General features: G+C 56.2%; 1 long non-coding RNA gene across 1 annotated transcript; it reads left to right on the top strand.

Annotated features, from left to right (window-relative positions):
• The first annotated feature begins 12 nt into the window (after window positions 1-12).
• LOC103589713 lies at window positions 13-17625 on the top strand. Its single transcript, XR_550412.1, has 2 exons — window positions 13-155; window positions 17341-17625. It is a non-coding gene; the product is annotated as an uncharacterized LOC103589713 (long non-coding RNA).
• The last annotated feature ends 1524 nt before the right edge of the window (window positions 17626-19149 follow it).

Genomic DNA, 19149 nt, shown 5'->3' with positions numbered 1-19149 from the left:
CGTGCGCGCTCCCGGCCGCGCCCCCGCCGGTTCTTATATCCGAGGCGGTAGCGAAGGCGGCGAGTGGAGGTGGCGCATGGACAGCCACGGGATGGTATCGCTTCTCGTGCCGCTGGCGCTTGCGCTGCCCGGCGTCTGCGGAGACTCCGCGACCGGTGAGGAGGAGCCGGGGGTCGGGGGGACTGGGGAGCCGGGAGCCAGGGAGCCGGGGTCGGGGAACGAGCAGGGTGGGGCCACCGGTTCGTAGGGTCTTGACCTGAAGGCCCTGGCATGGCAGCCCCCGACCCGGAGGGCGCAGGCGGTGAGCAGCAGCTCCCGACCCGGACGGCCTTTTGGGCAGGGGCGGCGCTGGAGTTGAGAGGATGGCTCTGGAGAGTTCCTGGGGGTGGCAGCAGTGCTTGGGAGTGAAGTCCCAGAGGTTTCCGAGGGCCCTGCGGGTTCCCAAGCAGAGCTGTTCCTCAGGTATCACTGAGGTGCCTCTTTCTTGGTGTCCGTAAGTGTGAAGCCCTGGGCTTGCTGGTGGGTGGGGGTCTCTGGCCGAGGTGGAGGGTCGAGGAACTAACCTGACCCCTCGGAGAGGGCACACGGAGGCGGCCCACCTGCCCTTCCCCGCGGCCAGCGGGAGGGAGGCCCCAAGTCTGGGTCCTTGGATTTTACCTTTGGACTGGAGCCAGGGGTCAGAGGCCTGTCTAGTGCCTGCTCAACCCACCCTCCCGTGGACTGGGTCCTGCAGTGCCTGGGGAGGAGACCCGAGGGAGGGACCACGAGGGGTGGCACGCCCTGCCTGCGGGGTGTCAGTCAGGGCAAGAGACTTTCCCCCAACCCCAGGACTCCCTGGGGCACTGCATGGTTGGTCCTGCCAGAAGAATGGGCCGTTGTCCTCCAGTGGGCGCTGGGACCAAGTGTGTGTAAACAGCCCTTGAAAGTGTCAACACTGGGGCCTGGACCGGTTTATCATTCTTCTCGGGATTTAGCCCCAGCGTCTTGCCCCAGTATGCACCTGCCCCGTGTTCCCTCCACAACCCGAAGCCCGTGTTAGGCTCCAGTGAAGCCTAACACTGGAACTCCCAGAGTTTGAAGCATGGGCCTCTGGGTCTCAGTGCTGTGCACAGGACTGGGCCATTTTTTGAGGGTGGGCACTCGTGGTGTAGAGACTGCTCATGGGAAAATGGATTGGGGTAAGCAAGACAGCCTGTCTTCTGCTTGATAGAAATTTTTTTCTTTTATTGAGACCCTAATTTGGTTCTAGGTTAAAAATTCATAGGGACAGACACATAGGGAGCCATGTGTAGAAGCAGAGGTCCGGGGGCTCTTGGAGAGGTGGGAGCAGCCTGAGTCTGGTCAGCTGTCCTGAGCAGGGAACCGCAGGGCCAGGGAGGGGCTGCCTCTTGTAGGAGCTTCACCATGTCCATCTCGTCTTCCTTGTAATCAGAATGGCCTTTTGTTGAATGCCTCTTGGTCAGGGAGTACGGTAGTAAGGCAGCTCTCTGGAAGACACAGAGCCTCGGCGAGGTGAGGGCAGGACGTGAGCTGCTGCAGGAAGAACTGGACTCCTCTGGGTTTCAGGCCCAGCACAGGCTCCCCATGCTGAGTTCGTTTGGATGGACTAGTAGGTAAAGGATGTTGGTCTTCCCCTGCCAGCTGTCACACGCAGTTGGTGGTTCTGTTCCATTTGCAGCAGGGACGGAGAAGAGTTTCTGCTGAGCACAAACCTGAGCACTCAGGTAAATGATCTTTGGATCTTCCCTGGGTTTGACCACCAGAGCTCCAGCCCAGGAAGCCACTGGGGTCTGTGCCATGTGTTGGGGGCCATCCATGCACAGTCCCACCGTGCAGCAAGGTGTGACTGTGGTGAGGGTGTCTGAGTCAGGCTGGGCATGTCTTTGAGTTTTGTTTTCTGTTTTTACTCTTAACAGCTCCACTTTTCAAAGGACTCTTGCAAAGATCTGAAAGGCTGAGTCACCCATGGGTGAGACCATGGGTGCACGCGGGGGGCCTGTGCCCATGGGCGCAGCTGAGGGGGGGGAGCTGGCCCGTTGGTGCAGCTGGTGGACACTCTTGTTTTCTCTGAGGGTACTACTGACCATGTTTTCCCATCCTGGCCAGGGCAGCTCTCAAAAACTGTGATGTGGGGATGTCTGCTGGGGCAAGTCCCCCCCAGGTTTGCTAACTGAGGTCCTAAGGGCCTGTGGGGACTGGGCCCATGGGTGCAGTTGGAGGTGGACTGGGTGCAAAGGTGCAGTTGGGTAGGGCTGGGCTTGTGGGTGCAGTTGTGGGGCTTGGTTCGTGGGTGCACTTTCGGGGGGCCTGGACCCATGGGTCCACTTTTGGAGTTATGGGTCCATGGGTACAGTTTGGTAGGGGCTGGGCCTGTGTGTGCGGTTGGGTTGGGGCTGTGCCTGTGGGGACAGTTTTCTGAGGAGTGGGCTGGTGGTTGCAGTTGGGGGTGGCTGGGCTGGTGGTAGTGCTTTGGTGGGGGCTGGGCCCATGGTAGTGTTTTGGGGGGGGCAGGGCCTATGTGTGTGCTTTGAGGGGGACTGGACATGTGAGTACAGTTGGGGCGGCTGGTTCTGCGGGTGCAGTTGTGGGGGGCTGGACCTGCGGGTGCACCTTTGTGAGGGCTGGGCATGTGGGTAGAGTTAGGTGGGAGCTAGGCCCTTGCGTGCACTCAGGTTGAGCTTGGGTGCATGGATATGCTTTGGGGGGTGCTGGCCCTATGATGCTGTTGGGTGAGGCAGAGCCCATGGGTGCATATAGGTAGGGCCTGGGCCTGTGGGTGCAATTGGGTGGGGGGTGGCAGCCGTGAATGCAGTTGAGTGGAGCTGGGCCCATGGGGGCAGTTGGGCAGTTCTGGACACTCTGGTGCAGTTGGTGGGCCTAGGCCAGCGGGTACAGTTGAGTGGGGGCTGGGCTTGTGGGTGCAGATGGAGTGGGGCTGGGTTCGTGGGTACACTTTAGGGGGCCTGGACCCATGGGTTCATGTTCAGAGGTATATGTTCATGGATACAGTTTGATGGGGGCTGGGCCTGTGAGTACAGTTGTGTGGGGCTGGGCCAATAAGTTCACTTTTTGGGGTGCCGGGCCCATGGGTGCAGTTGGCGGGGACTAGGCTCCTGGCTACACTTCTGTGGGGGCTTGGCCTGTGGGTGCAGTTGGGTGGGGGCGAGGGCTGAGCATGCACTTGGGTGGGGGTTGGGCATGCGGGTGTGGTTTGGGGGCACTGGCCCTGTGGATGCCATTGGTTGGGGCAGGGCCCATGGGTGCACTTTTTGGGGTGCTGGGCCCATGGGTGCAGTTGGTGGGGACTAGGCTCCTGGCTGCAGTTCTTGGGGAGCTTGGCCTGTGGGTGCAGCTGGGTGGGAGCTGGATCCGAGGGTATACTGTTGGGTGCGGGGCTCCTGGGTGTACTCCTAGGGGTCTGGACCCTTGGGTTCCTTGGACAGGTGCTGGGCCCATGTGCTTTTGGGGGAGGGCTGTGGCAGAGGGCCGGGTGTGTGGGTGCAGTTGGGGATGAGCTGGGCCTGTGGGTGTGGTCAGGGGCCAGCTGGACCCGTGCGTGTACTTTGGTGGTGGCTGGACCTGTGCATGCAGTTGGGTGGGGGCTGGGCCTGTGGGTGCAGTTTGTGGGCCTGGGCCAGTGGGTGCAGTTGGTTGGGCCTGGGCTTGTGGGTGCAGTTAGGTGGGGGCTGGGCATGTGGGAGATTGTCTTGCATTATGTGTGGACCTGTTTCTGAGAGAGGAGGAGGGCCCTGGGAAGGTTTCTATTCAGTCATCCTGCGTCCTTCTGCATGCCCTTTGCATGCTGGGCATCATGCAGCAGTGAACAGATGAGGCAGAAATCCCTCTCCTGGGTTAGCTTGGGTCCCAGGGAGTGGCTTGGCCCCGGAAGTGCCCATCTCTGGGAGGGTGAGCAGATGCCCACACCTGCCTTGGTCTACACTGTTGCTTGGCCTAAACTGGGTCAGGCAGCCAGGCCGTTTGCACACCCACTGGGAGTAACTCAGGCCACCCTGTACCCTCATACTCTCTCACTGCCCTTCATGCGAGTCATGTGTCTGGGAAGGGGAAAGACTCACCCCACCCCCATGCCCTGAGAGCCCCTGCCCCATCAGCTGCTGAGGGACCAAATGCCATCTTTGCTATGGTGCTTGCCTGCCTGACATGTCAGCAGACAGCTGTGAATGCCCTTGAACATCTGGAGTGACCAAAAGGGACTGCAATGCCCCAAGCTCTGCCAAATGTCTGTCCTCTCCTCTTCTCTGGTGCACTGTGGGGCTCATGGATTCACATGACCAAATAGTTCTTTTCACACTAGAAAAACTGTCCTGGGCTAAATTACAGATGTGGACTGCCAGCAGGGCCTCCCTTCTGTGGAGTGATGGGGCCAGCCACTCCAGGCCTCACGATCTTTTCTGAACAGTGCCTCAGTCCAATCTGGTCCAATTTTGACATTAGCCTCCAAACTCTATTCCCAAGCACCTAGGCAAGATGCCGACAGCAGGCCTCCCTGCAAGGTGGGTTATCTCAGGGGCCTGCACCTGTCTAGGGACAGTCCGGTCTCCAGGACTCAGTTTCCCCATTTGTAAAATAAGAGCTGCGATTGTAATCCCACACTCTACACCCACTATAAAACCAGGGGCTCTTGGATGCCAGGGTGGTGGTGCTGTTAGCCGGCCATACCTATGCAAGATGATAGGAAATCAAGTAAGACCATAAGAGATTAAGAAGAGACCAACTTGCCAGGGAGACTCAAGGTGATATTCAGGGGGCTAAAGTCATCTTGTGCTTTTTGAAAGAGAGAGAGAGAGAGGAAAAGAGAAAAAGAAAAAAATGTCCCCAGGAGCTCGTGTGTGAAAGCCCTCCCAAGTCTCTCTGCAGACTGCCTTTCTAGTGTCATCTCTGAAACTCTGCCCCGCACCATTCCGCGATTGTAATCCCACACTCTACACCCACTATAAAACCAGGGGCTCTTGGATGCCAGGGTGGTGGTGCTGTTAGCCGGCCATACCTATGCAAGATGATAGGAAATCAAGTAAGACCATAAGAGATTAAGAAGAGACCAACTTGCCAGGGAGACTCAAGGTGATATTCAGGGGGCTAAAGTCATCTTGTGCTTTTTGAAAGAGAGAGAGAGAGAGGAAAAGAGAAAAAGAAAAAAATGTCCCCAGGAGCTCGTGTGTGAAAGCCCTCCCAAGTCTCTCTGCAGACTGCCTTTCTAGTGTCATCTCTGAAACTCTGCCCCGCACCATTCCCCCTCCACGCCCTCCTCCACCTCCGTGTCTCCTTCCCCTCCCCTGCATGTTCCCTCTCCCCACCCTTCAAGGTCCCACCAGTTCACCTTCCTACCTAGCCAGGTGCTCTCCCCATCCTGTGGCTGACTTTGCTCATTCCTGCAGATCTGGGGTCTGTGCTTTCTCCTTGGGGACAGGAGTTCCCCCTTCAGGATCTACCTTGGGCTTGCTAGATGGTTAGAGCTGAATAAATGTTGATTGAACAAATAATCTGGATTTGAAAAAAAAAGTCTCAAATCCCAGAATATTCTATACCCACAAGAGATCTGAGCTTGTGAGTGGAATCCTTGCTAAACAGGCAGGCGCTCGCGTTCCAGGTCCTCAGGGACGGGAGCACATTATGATGGGATTTAATTGTCGATGGTAGAGAACTCTGCAAAGTTGTGTTCAGTAACTGCTCCAGGCCCTTGGAATGTCCCAGTTGGTATAAGTTAATGGTTTGGAGGTACCGAGTGCTGTGAGGTCTGACTCTGTGTGTAAGGAGGAGACAGGATAAACTGAGATGCATTCTGACTCAGGACTGAGAGGCATTAATTACTTAAATGAATAACTATTAAGTCAAAGCCCTCGCTTCAAAAATTAACCTCAGATTAGCCCCTTGCTCTGCTTCCTGTAAAATCAAAAACATTTGGTTGAAGAATTGACACTGGGAGGGGAGTCCTGAGAAGAAAGACCTCGGTGGCCGGCATCGGCCCCTCTGCAGGGCTGTGGGTGTCTCCTGGGGAGGTGGCTGCTGGTCCCCCGGCCCTGAAGGAAAAGCTCAGGCTTCCGCCAGTTTGGTTCCCTGCAAGGGCCTCTTATCTCTGTGCTCCTGTGAGCGGCCAACCCGGGAGGTGGAAGTATCTGGAATAGGAGGGAGAAGCGGCCCCAGTTAATGGTTTTCAAACTTGCTCATTCAGGAGGTGGCTGTGGTGGGGTTCCCTGGGCCAGGAGGATTTGGGGCAGAAGCAGAGAAGGCTGGTCCAAGGTGGGCAAATAAGAGATGCCTGTGGGGTCAGCTCCTGGAGAGGGATCCCTGGTGCTCTCTCATGACCTCACACCCAGAGGTTGGGGCTCCCCCAAATGCTCCTATCTTATCTTCATCAGACTCACCCTGTTCACAAAGTCCTTGTTGGTATTTTCGGAGATGCCTGTGGGGTCAGCTCCTGGAGAGGGATCCCTGGTGCTCTCTCATGACCTCACACCCAGAGGTTGGGGCTCCCCAAAATGCTCCTATCTTATCTTCATCAGACTCACCCTGTTCACAAAGTCCTTGTTGGTATTTTCAAGAAGTTGGCCTGATCTTGCTTCCCACCCTAAAAATTTCTACCAACAGCATGAAAGTCCAAACTGCTCTGTGGACCTCAAAGCCCCGAAAGAGCCATGCTCAGGTGAGCTGGTCCGATAAGGATCTTGCAGGTGGCCTCCCCTCTCCCCGCTCCTCAGCTGCCCAGAGGCACCAGGGCATGTCACTCACCCTCCAGCCGTACTGTCCTGATTCCTTCTCCAACCCCCTGGGCCACAAACCCAGCCAGTTGCTCCTTCCTTGGGGAGCCGTGGAATTCCTTCCAGGCCTCCTTGATGATGACGGCTGAGCACGTGCTTGGCCCTGCCCTGTTCTCACGGTTTACCCTTGGAGTTGTGAGGCACGTGCTACACACATGGCATGTTGTGTCTTCTGCAGTCTGTATGCAGCTCACTATATACTATCAGACCACTGTCTCCAACTTCACATGTGGATGAGGAGACAGAGAGAGGAAGCACTGGCCTTGGGCAATTCAGAGAGCGCTGGCCAAGCAGGACTCTCACCCCCTCGGTCGGTCCCAGGCCCCTGGCCCCCGGCCCTCGGCCCTGAGCTGTCTTGATGCCTGGAAGGACAGGGCAGGGTCTGGTTCTGTTCTCTTTGCCTCTGCACCTGGAGCGGGGATGGGTGTTTCTTTCCCCCAGCTCCTTCCCCTCCAGTTGGCTGTGGTCATGCTGGCCTTTGCCACCCTCTGCTTCCTTCCATCTCCACCCGCTGCCTCTGCCTGAGGCCATGTCCCCACCAGCTCCCTGCTTCTGTGCGTCTGCCAAGCGTGGTGCTTAGCATCACGGAAAAGGGTCTGGGGTGTCTTGGGTTTCATTTCTTTGGGCTCCCCTGACAAGAGACTGTTGCTGTCCTTCTTTGTGCATGTACCCAGTCTCTGACTCAGTGCCCCTTGAGTGCCAAGGCTGCCCCCCGCCAGATGGGGTCAGAATGCCAGCCCCTCTGGGGCCGTGTGCCATCTGAGCTGGCTCCACGGTGGCGGGGGTAGCCCTGGTGACCACAGCAAATGGGAACAGATTATTTCTTCAGACCACCAAGGAGCGTTCAGAGACCACACCCTGTGCCCCATGGTGGCTGGAATTCCACTCTGGGTCAGCAGGAGAATCTGCTCTGTGGCAGCAGGCCAGTCTGGGGGCCAGCTTGGGGGAGCTCTGCTCACAGGGCCTTGTGGGTGTGCCGCATGGATGGCTCTGATGAAACTCCGTGTCCGTGGAAGCAACACCCTGAGCCTGAGCCAGAGACGCCTTAGAGGCAAGAGGGTCGATATGTTCACCTGGAACCTCAGGATGTGACCTTATTTGAAATAAGGGTCTGTGCAGATGTAATTAAAGTGAGGATCTCGAGGTGTGGTCATCCTCTATTACCCAGGTGGGTGCTAAATCCATTATAAGTGTCCTTATAAGAGATAGAAAAGGAGAAAATGGGAAAAGGCCATGTGACTATGGAAGCAGACACTGGAGTGATGCAGACACCAGCCAAGGAGTGCCTGGAGCCCCCAGGAGCTGGAAGAGGCAGGAAGGACCCTCCCCTAGAGCCTCCAGAGGGAGCATGGCCCTGCCACGCCTTGATTTCAGATGGTGGCCTACAGCCCTGTGGGAGAACACTTTTATGTTGTTTTAAGCCCCCAGTCTGTGGCATTTTGCTGCAGCAGTCACAGGGTACTAATATTCTCGCCTGAAGGCTGTCGGGCTGGAACAGGCTCAGAGAAGGGAGTGAGTGAACAATGGACTTCTCCCTGCACCCCCATTTTCTTCTCTCTACAACTTGGGTAGCAAGGGTGCCTGCCCTGTAGGGTTTGGGATGACTAAATGCTCTTACAATGTAGAGGGCTAGAAGCAGCACCTGGCACCCAGTCAATGCATGTGTGTTGTTCGTTTTAGCTGTTGTGGTCATGATATTTATAATTTGCCCAGTTACTCAGCTTGCAAGTGGGGAACTCATACCTGAACTCAGATCAGTCAGAGGACAAAGCCCATGCTCTTGAGGCTTTTGTTGCATGTGAAAATGGGCACAAGAGGATGAGCCCCCTAAGGAGCCTGTAGTGTTATCAGTGAAGGTGCTGCTAGTTGAGCTGAACAGACCTGAGTGGACTTCAGGAACTGTCTGGTCCAGGAGCTCGGCTTTGTCTAATTCATGGCTGCATTCTCAGGGTTTTGAGCTGTGCCTGACATGTAGTAGGTGCTCAATGCATTGGCTCAGTGGATGTAGTCAGGGATGAGGGTCTGCAGTCATGCCAGGGGCAGGGGCAGAATGCCTGTGAAGGAAGGTGCAAGAGAGGGAAGGGAAGCGAGCCCCCACGGGCCATCCCACATGAGGCCTGAGGTCAACGTGGGGAGCCAGGTGCCCAGAAAAGGGGGCTGAGGATGGCGATGGCGACTGCTAGGAGCAGGGGTCAGAATGGAAAAGGAAGATTCCTGAGTGGGGACCTGTGGCTGGGGCAGGGCCTTTGTGTGTCCAGAAGCCTCAGGTGGGCTGAGGGACAGAGGGTGGTGGGTACTTGGGAGAAGTCAGCAGCTGCCCTCCTCCCCCATCCTGTTCCCAGAAGCAGCCTGGTCAGGGTCTGCTGGGCTCAGAGGCCCTCAGGGAGGTGTGGGCGGCAGCCACAGGCCAGTGCTGACCACCGCAGCCACACAGACCTATGAAGAACTTCTGGCTGCGAGTCCCTCGGCAGGGCTGTGGGGGGAGTGTGGAGGAGCAGGCTGAGCCCAGGACGGGGACCATGGAAAGGAACCAGGGAGGCCGGCCCTCACCTGACCACACAGAGGTTGAGTGGTTAACAGGCTTGTCCTGGATCCCACTGCCTGGGTCCAGCTGCAGAGTGAGGCCAGAGAACTTTCCAGAGCCCTGAGCTGCTGACCCATCAATCCAAGAGCAGAGCAGCTCTGGCCTCGGAGGTGGGTGGGGGGTGGGCACGGCCTTCCTCTCCTGGGAGCACTCGGGGCTCACCATCCTGGAAGGCGGGCTTTAGAGAAGCTGGCTAATTAGAACAATGTGCAGCTAACAGGCCTCCGTGTCTTCCCACGGTGGGGCGCAGCGCTTCCCTGCCTGATCGGGATCGTGGGGATCTTCCCCAGCAGGTGGTCCCACGTGGGTTTAGGCTCCATCATCAGCCCCAGAAGGTGAATCGCTTGTCTGAAGCCTTGTAGCTTCTTGGCGGTAGAGCTGGTTTGAATAGACAGTGGGGCTCTGGAACCACACCCTGTGGGGCCTCACCCCGGGGTGGCACCCAGCAGAATCGTCCTCCCCCAGCAACTCCCCAAACCTGTGGAGGGAACCGAGGGTGTCACATCTCCACCTCTACCTCACTCTTGGTCTCTGCCGGGGGTTCTTCATTCAATCTGTAGATAGATATTTACTGAATACCTTCTATGTGTTGGGCACCGTGTGAGGGGCTGGAGCACAGCACTGAGCCCCTGCCTCATGGAGTGTTCGACTGAGAAAACACGTCAACAAGTAAATGTTTGTGTGAGAAAGGGCATGATGATGGCAGGGAAGATAGTGAAACAGTGACGCCATAGGGAGTGACGGGGTCCTCTGGACTGGGGCTCAGGGAAGGCATCTGGGGGTGATATCTGGGCTTGGATCTTGCCAAGGTACAAGAGAAGAGTGTCAGGTGGGCTGCAGAGGCCCAGGACAGCCTCTGCATAAGCAGGAGCTCTGTCCATTCCTGGTGACCGCTGAAGAGGAGGCAGCAGAGCCGGCGGGTGGGATGGCCAGAGGACGCAGCAGTTACCCCCAGTCTGGGCTTGGATCTTGCCAAGGTACAAGAGAAGAGTGTCAGGTGGGCTGCAGAGGCCCAGGACAGCCCCTGCATAAGCAGGAGCTCTGTCCATTCCTGGTGACTGCTGAAGAGGAGGCAGCAGAGCCGGCGGGTGGGATGGCCAGAGGACGCAGCAGTTACCCCCAATATAGGCCCCCCCTGCTCCTGCAGGGTCCACAAGGTCCATCGAGGAGAATTCCCCAAGAAAGGGAAAGAGCAAAGTCTGGTAAAAGAAGACAGGGAAGGACCTGGGGTCTCCCAGCTGCTCTCCCCAGCAGCTGGAGCCTCAGTATCCTCAGTTGTGAAATGGGCAGGTGCGGGTCCCGCCCAGCCATCTTATGGGGTCCGTGGGGGTGGAGAGAGACCTGAGAAAGGATGTGGTCAGCCTGGCTTCCATTAAACCAATGAAGTGCCCACCGAGGGCAGGAAGGAGTCACCAGGGTCTGGCCTCCAGACCAGCTGCCCGTGAGTCTGTGCTAGAGACAACGTTCCCAGGGGCATGGGCAGCCAACCCCAGGGAGGGCCAGCGCTCTCTTCTCACCTGCTTCTCTTAAGACCCCATAAAAGGCATTGAGACGCAGCCTGGTTGATTTATTACTTTTCTAAAGGGACATTTTAGTCTCTGCACCTTCTCTTTCAAAGGCCTGCCCTCCAGGAGGGCAGATGCTCATCTCTGTGCCTAGGAAGGGGCCAGGCTTGGGGGAGGGTGGGCAGCCTCCTTGTTCTCTGCAGAGGCCTGATGGGCAGTGGTGGCAGTTGCCTGAGGAGGGGGCTCAGTGCCACAGGCCCTGAGGAGGAGGAGGCTTGTAAAATACATGCTTCTTGGCCCCTTCTTGAGCCTTGGTCTCTGCAGGACACTATGCCTGGGTGACTGAGGGGGATTACTAATGCTCCTCCCCACTTCTAAAAAAAATCCTGCCATTTGGCTTATCAAAGCCATTTTGTCCCCAGCTGGGCCCAATTCACACCTGATTTGCAGGTCAGTGAATAGGCAACAAGGAGCTGAAATGGATTTATGGTGGGGGCAGGGTGGGTGGCACGGCCCTGGGGTCGTGGCTCTGGAAACCCGGAACCTGCAGAGTTGGTACCTTTTGGAGCTGTTGTGGGATCTCCCTCCCTCTGCAGGCCTCCACCCCCACCCCCACACCAGCCAGCAGGAGGGCGGTCCCTTGGAGCCAGCTACCAGGATGCAGACCTGGGATGTGGCCACCAGGTGGGGGTGCCAGGCCCCACCCCCTGTAAGGAGGCAGCCCCTGGGTATGTATGGCGGCCCCCTACCCTAGGGTGGTCAGAGCCACTCTGCCCCCCAGCCCAGCCCATCTCCACAGGGCAGCCAGAGTGGTCTTTCCAAAAGCAGACGGAATCACAAGACCCCTGGTTTACAGCCTTCTAGAGCTTTGATTGGGCTCAGAGTCCTGGCTGCCCTGCTGCTGTGGCCTCTTCCCCCATCCTCCTTCCTCTGGCTCACAGGGCCCTGCTCTGTCCTCTCCAGCATTGTGCCTGGAACCCACCCCGTCCCCACCTGCATCAGCTCAGTTGTCACCTCCCCAGGTAGGTCTTCCCAGATCTTCCTGGCTGGCCATTCCGTTCAGCCCCCAGGAGCCCCTCCTTGGACTGATACTGCTTTACAGATATGACGATCTGATGAACATCTGTCTTCCCAGCTGAACTCTGGAATCCTTGGGGGAGAGGCCCTGTCAGTGTTCGCTCGCCTTTGTGCTCTTAGCCCCAGAGCACAGGCTCAGGCACAGCAGGTGTGTTAATGGAGTGAGGATAGTGCGGGATGTTTGCAGGTGTTCGGGTTGACTACCTGTGGGCCAGTGGCCATGCCCTGGCCTGTGCTCAGATAGGCCAAGGAGGGCCCCATGGGGACCTTTCCCAAGAGGACCTAGCCTTTCCTCCCCTAGTGGGAGGGATGTGCCCTGGGTTGGGGAATTGAAGCCCCAGGTGAGGTGACCTCAATCGGACCAGAAGCCTGATAGCCCTTCCTAGGCAGAGCCCTGGGGTTTCCAGCTTGAGGGACTCACCCAACCCATCCTCCACCATCAGGGCACCAGCCCAGCCAGGGAGATGAGGACAGGGGCTTTACAATTTGCACAGTACCTCACTGGCCCACCACGAGGAGACTGTGGCTCAGAGAGGGGGCCTGGGTTAGAAGACACAGCTCTGGGTATGTCTGAGGCATAGGCAGGCAGGATGTGAGAGACTCACTGTATGAGTTTCCTGTGGCTGCTGTAACAAAAGACCACACATTTGCTGGCTTAAAATAACACAAATATATTCTTTTACAATTTGGAGACGAGAAGTTGGTAATGGGCTCACAGAGTTAAAATCGAGGTGTTGATCAGGCTGGTTGCTCCTGCAGGCTCTCTGGGGGTATCTGTTCTTTGCCTTTTCCAGCCTCTGGAGGCTGCCAACATTCCTTGGCTCATGGCCCCACATCACTTCGACCTCTGCTTCCATAGTCCCATCTCCTTCTCTCTGACTCCTGTCTCCTGCATCTTTCTTATAAGGCCCCTGTGTGGGGACCACACACATAATGCAGGACAGTCTCCCTCTCTCAAGATCCTTTATAACACCTGCAAAGCCACTTTGGCCATGTAAAGTCACAGAGCCACGAGTTGCAAGGATTAGGGCATGGATGTCTGGGGGAAGGCAGAGACCATTGTTCTGCCAGCCACACCCACCATCTTGGGCTTCTGGGCCCAGGAACTGAGAGAGCAGCCCTGCTGAGTCCCTGCTGAGAAGCAGAGGCTGGCCTCGGGGGTCCCTCTGCTGCACTGGGGGCTCTCCTGTTACCTGCAGTGGTTTCCTCCAGCCTCAGAACAGCCTCTCAGGTAGGTGCCATTATCATCTCTCCCACACAGGTGAGAAATCTGTAACCAAACCAAAGTCAGCCAAGAAAGCTGGGGCTCGAATCTGGTTGGCAAAGGCGGGACACCTGACCACCAAACCCAAAGACCACTGTGCCCCCACCCTGTGGTTCTCTGTGCTTGGTTTTAACCTTAACTTTTAAAACATTGTTATTGGCATGTGTCCCAAAGCCTTGAGTCATCACCAGCATCAGGACCAACTGGTAAGACCCTGTGAGCCTCAAACACACCAGGGCCTGAATGCTCAACTCAGAGTCTGGTACACAGTGCTCAGTATAGGCAATGCTGTGGTTCTTAGTGGAAGGGGGTGAATTTTGTTATTAGAGGACATTGGGCAGTGTCTGGGGACATTTTGGGATTGTCACAACAGAGGGTACCATGGCCTCTAATGGGTAGAGGCCAGGGATGCACTTAACATCCTACAATACAGATGACAGCCCCCCACGATGAGGAATTATCCACCCCAAATGTCAACAGAGCCAAAGTTGAGAAACCCCAGGGTTTGTGACTTTTGCTGTTAGAAAGGTTGTTTGCCATCTGGGAGGGTGCCCTGCATGAACACACCTGCCGTCAGGGCCTGCTCTCCCTGGAGTCACCTCTCCTGCCCCTTCCTGGCTGGGCTGGGCACTGGTTAAAAGCTGCTCCCTGGGTCTCCCCATGCCCTCTGCAGGGTCCCAAAGGGACAGATTGGGTGTCCCACCTGGGCTGGACTGGATGTGAGTGATGCTCCCCCTGCCCCCCCATCCCCACCAAGGCCCTTGCCCCATCCTTACTGGCCAGCAGGGGCTCCAGCGCTGTCTCCTCCATGAGGCTTGCCTCCCATGTTCTGGCTTTGGGCTCCCTGGTGGCAGGTCTGGATGCCAGGGTCACCCCACTTGGACATGTGACACCTCCACAGTGGGAATCTCAGGCATGGTAGCAGCGGCCACTCCCAGGGTGAGCAGAGTTTGCAAAACGAGTCAGCGGGCAAGAAGGTTCAAAGCCAAGTGTTGCATGTGGGTTAATCATTACTGTGTAGACATTTCCCCGGAATCCCAATAGACTTCTGAGGGCTGGGCTCCTCCAGCCTTGCTCATGGTTGTGGGCGACCCATGATCAGCTTAGCCGCTGACAGCAAGGGTCAGCACCCAAGGACCCTCTCTCCCTCCATCCATATGGCTTCAGCTCTGAAAGACTTGGGTCACTGAAGGAGAGTGACCCAGGTCCATACAGATCACTCTACTGCTCTTGCCTGAGCGCTTCCTCTGTTCCCCACACTGTGCCAGGCACTCGACATCCATCTACTTGGATATTCTCACCAACCCTGCACATGAAGAGGTGGGCATCTCCATTTCACAGGTGAGGGTGGCCGAGTTCAGGAAGGGGGCTGTCCAGTGACAGGTCTGGTTCAGAGCAAGGAAGAAAGAGTGAGCAAATTATTTCTTGGGGTCTCTGTTTCCTTGACTGATAAATGAGGGTCACAGCAGCACCTGCTTGGCAGGGCCATTGTGCGGGCTCAGTGAGGTAACAGTGTGGAGTCTCAGCCACACAGAAGGTGCTGGGGAGTCGTCCTCCTCCGGGGGGTGCGGGAGCTCTGAGATAAGGGTGATGGCCAGGGCGTGGCAGGGCAGGAAAGCTGAGGACTGATTTGCTGTTGGCCTCCCCAGAAGTCAACTCTGGGCTCAAGAAGCTCATTCCACCACTGCACCTCCATCCTGCACAACCTCAAATGAGATGGGAGGGAGGGAATCGGGGCTGCCCTTGGCTCCGATAACACGCTCGCTCACTCGCGCACTCACTCTCCCATTCAGAGACCATTTCCTGAGCACCACGAGGTTCCGGGAAGGATGACAGCAGGGATAAAGGTAGAGCGATACCACCCAGTGCCTGGGGAGGTGTGCAGGGTCTCATGGGGAGGTTAAAAAATTGTATTTTGAGGGCCGGCCCGGTGGCGCACTGCTACAATGCACCGCTTGGGAGTGCGGTGGCGCTCCCGCCGAGGGTTCGGATCCCACATACAGACCGGTTCCCGCTCACTGGCTGAGCAAGGGGCGGGCGCGACACCGAGGGTTGCGATCCCGTTGCCGGACACGAAAAAAGACAAAAAAAAGGAAAAAAAAAAATTGTATTTTGAAAGTGAGATTGATGCTGTCCTGTTTTCTCCTGTTTTGTAAATTCGTGCCCTCCCTGTGGGCTCTGTAAATGTGGTGTACACAGACAGTGCTGGGTCATGCTGAAGCTGCTAGAATTCCCCAGGGAGTTAGAGTTTTCTCAGGTGTAGGTTAAGTTAGTCCCCATCCAGGGTGCAAAAGCCAGCAAGCTGAAGCTCTGTTCAGCAGTTGCAGCCTCCTAATGGGTTTTAGACATTTATACTTGTCCTATTATTAATGTCAGTTACCAAAACTCGGACCTACCAACTGTGTCTCTCATTTTATAAATACTGTCAGGACAGGAGGGTTGCCCAAAGCTCTCAGCAGCAGCAGCAGCGGTGGCGGCAACTGTCGTTTTTGCAGAAGAGTTTGCAGTAAATTCTCAGGGAAGAAAAAGGCACCTCAAAAATGGAGCTCTGAAGTTTGCCTTTTAGGAAATGCCTCAGGCCCTGGAATAAAGATTGTAGGGGCTTTCTCCACCTTTGAATCATGAGTGTGGAAGTTCAGAGCCAGGTCCTGCCACTCGGGGGAACTGACTGCTTGGGGCTGAGACTGGGTTGCCCCTTGGGTTTGTTAGTTTGTTCTTAAAACATGACAGATGGTTATTTCTACAAGGAAAGTGTGACTGGGTCTGGACAGAGTTACTGGACACTGGGGAGGGAGAGGCGCGGTGTGAACCACCGTCTTCCCTGCGCCCTCTGAGCCGCCACTTTCGGGCCGCTATAAACAGTGAAGTCCAATGTTGCCTTATTTGGTTATGGAGCCAAGTTATCGCCTGTGGAGGCCTCTTTGCCTTTGATTTTGTGAGAAACAGCTAACTTCACGTCCTCCTCGACCAGGTAGTGGGAATGTGGGTGCTGCCTCAGTGGACCCTGCCTGGGCTTCAGGACCCCCGTCAGGACAGAGCCCCCTGGGGCCTGTCGCCAATGGGCTTTCTGTGCAATTTTCAGGCACACGTCCTGGGTGCGTCCTGCGTCAGGAATCCAGGGGCCCCCAGTGGGCTGTGCAGGACCAGATTAGGTGACAGGAGAACCTCGTCTGTTTCTCTACAGTTTATATGGAGCTTACACACATTTAAAAAGGCAGAGCTGAGTATCTCTGAGCAGAGCTGAGTATCTCTGAGCAGAACAGGCTTCAGGGATAGCAGGTGTCCCTGGATTTTGTCCAGGGAATCACCAAACCCAGGCAGGGAGGCAACAGTGAGACCGTCAGGCTTGGGGCTCAGCGCTTGCCTAGCATCCAGAACACTGGAGTGGGCATGGCTCCTCCACTCCCGGTACGGAGGAGGGGCCGCTGGGCAGGGCCCTGGGGCTTGAGCCTAGAGCCTGGTGACAGCCCAGCAGGGGATCCTCCTGCCCTTCCAGGAGCAGCCCAGGGAGAGCCCCATGGAAGTCCCCGTATAGAGCCAGCTGCCTGGTCCCCTTGTTCCTGGGACAGGAGAGCTACCCCTTCTGGGGGAGGCCGGCCTCATGGAAAAGGTGGACATCCCCTGTGATGACCTGCCAGGGGGGGCCTGTTGCTGAGGGCATCCCTCCTTCAAGCCAGCCGGAGGCTGTTGTGGGGGTCTCTTAGGGCTCAGTGGCCACTCTCCATCCCTGGGTATTCCTTCTGAGGAATGATCTAGGGTGGACTGGACAGTGTGAGTCACACGAAATGAAGAGGAAATATAAAGGGGCCATGACTTGTGTCACCCAGACAAGGGAGGGCTGGGGCGCTGGAGCCGGGGCCTGTATCTGCCAGCCCCAGGTTTGGGCTCCAGCCTGGCCATGTCCTCTGGGTGGGGCTACAGGCAAGTCAGTTCTCTCTGAGCCTCAGTTTCCTCATCTGTAAAATGGGCTTGGGACCTGCCTTAGAGGGTTGCTGTGAGAATAAGACAAACATATAGGGAGAAGCCAATGGTGTCAGGCACATGGTAGATGCAAAGTTGATGTTGATGGAATTAATTAATGAATTGAAAGAGAAAATGTCACCTAAGCTTTCTAAAATATTTTTTCACCTACAGTTCATCGTGATGTTACACGAGAGTGCAACTTCCGGGAAGTATCCTAAAGAGAGGGGCACGCCCTCACCCTTTCCTCTCCCGCTGTCTTCTGGCTGGGAGAGGGCTGCAATGGCTGGAGCAAGAGCAACCACTTTAGACCATGAAGTGGCATTAGGCACAGAGACTTCACAACACAGAGCAGCAAGATGTAAGAAGCCTGGCTGGGTCTCTGAAACTGGGGAGCACCAGTCCTCCTCCATGTACCCCAGGATTTTTACATGAAAAATAAACTTCCGTTTTGCTTAAGACAGTGCATAAAAGTACTTTGCAAACTATGAAAAGCCCTATAAAAGTGAGGTAACAACCCCAGATCCCAGGGTGAAGGGCATTCCTTGGTTTGTAGATGCATGCAAGCCTCCAACCTCTGCCTCCACGATCACAGGGCCTTCCCCCTTGGTGTGCCTCTGTGTCTTCTCCTTTTCTGTCTCTTATAAAGACCCTCATTATTGGATTTAGAGCCCATCCTAATCTAGGATGATCTCATCTTGTGATCCTTAATTTAATTACATCCGCAAAGATCCTATTTTAAATAAGGTCACATTCACAGGTACAAGGGATTAGGACTTGGACATATCTTTTTGGGGTGACTGTTCAACCTGCTACACCAGAGAATGAAGCTGGTGCTGGAAGTGGAAGGACAAACACTACTTAACTGGTGAAGAGGTGATGAGGCAGAAGACATAGCAGGTGCAAAGGTACTGTGGCTGGGAGGAGACTGACACGTTAAGGGTCTGAAAGAAGCCCACTGTGGTTGGAGTGGGAGGGAGAGGAGGCCAGCACAGGGGCACCCATGTAGAACCCTGCAGGCCACAGGGAGGAGTTTGGCACTTTTCCTAGGAGAAAAGGGAGCCCTCCGTGTGCCATCCTGGCTGCTCGAAGGCCCAAGCCTTGATCACTTCCCCAGAATCCCCATATCCTGGGCCACAGTTGGCAATTGCCTGGTAAGCAGACAAAGCTGCCTGGACCCCGTGTTCTTCATTCTGGCACCTGCTGTGGAATATGGCTCTGGAGGTTTGTCAAGGAGCAGCCCTAATGCTGGAGAAGGAGGCTGTCAGGGCCCCACTTCCTAGGTGAGCCAGGGACTCCTCTTGGGTCTTGGCTGCTGGCTCCAGCCCCTGGTGAGGCCAGCCCTGCCCCTTCCTCTTCTCTGGATGGAGCCAGGCTGGCCCACAGGTGTAAAGAGCAGGAAGGTGAACTGCGATACTCTGTACCAGCCATGTGACCTTGGGTAAGTTATTGACTTCCCTGGATGCGGGCTTCGTCATCTGTCAAACAGGATAATGTGATGGTCCCTATTCCTGAGGATGTTGTCAGGACAAAGCAAGTAAAAAGCCTCAGGACCTGGCCTGGTGCAGAGCTGGGGCCAGGTGAGCAGCGGGGGAGGGCAGAGGGGCTTGGAAGCAGCACTGCCAGGTTCCGGGCTGGCCCTAACCATGGGAGCTGCCTGATCTGATCCTGGTGCACCTGCCTGCCGGGCCTTGGCCTCCCTGGCTGTCAAACAAGCGAGGGGACCTTGATGATGTCAAAGACGGTACAATGACATCTCCATGAGCGTCACTAGGTGCCAGCCCTTTTCTCAGTCAGTGTTTACACCCATTTGGCTGGTGAGAAAACTGACACCTGAAGAAATTAAGCACCTTGGGCCAAAGCCTCCCCATGGCTGAGAGGAGACACTGGAGGCTGGATTTGGGCCTGTGTCAGTGTTGAGATTGGGGGTAGGGTGGGGTGGCTGAGCCTGGGGAGGCTGGAGACCACCTTACCCACCACACA

Source organism: Galeopterus variegatus, unplaced genomic scaffold, assembly GCF_000696425.1.
Source record: "Galeopterus variegatus unplaced genomic scaffold, G_variegatus-3.0.2 Scaffold715, whole genome shotgun sequence".
Taxonomy (NCBI): Eukaryota; Metazoa; Chordata; class Mammalia; order Dermoptera; family Cynocephalidae; genus Galeopterus; species Galeopterus variegatus.
Note: the sequence above shows the minus strand (reverse complement) of the source record. Positions and strands in the feature narration are given on the sequence as shown.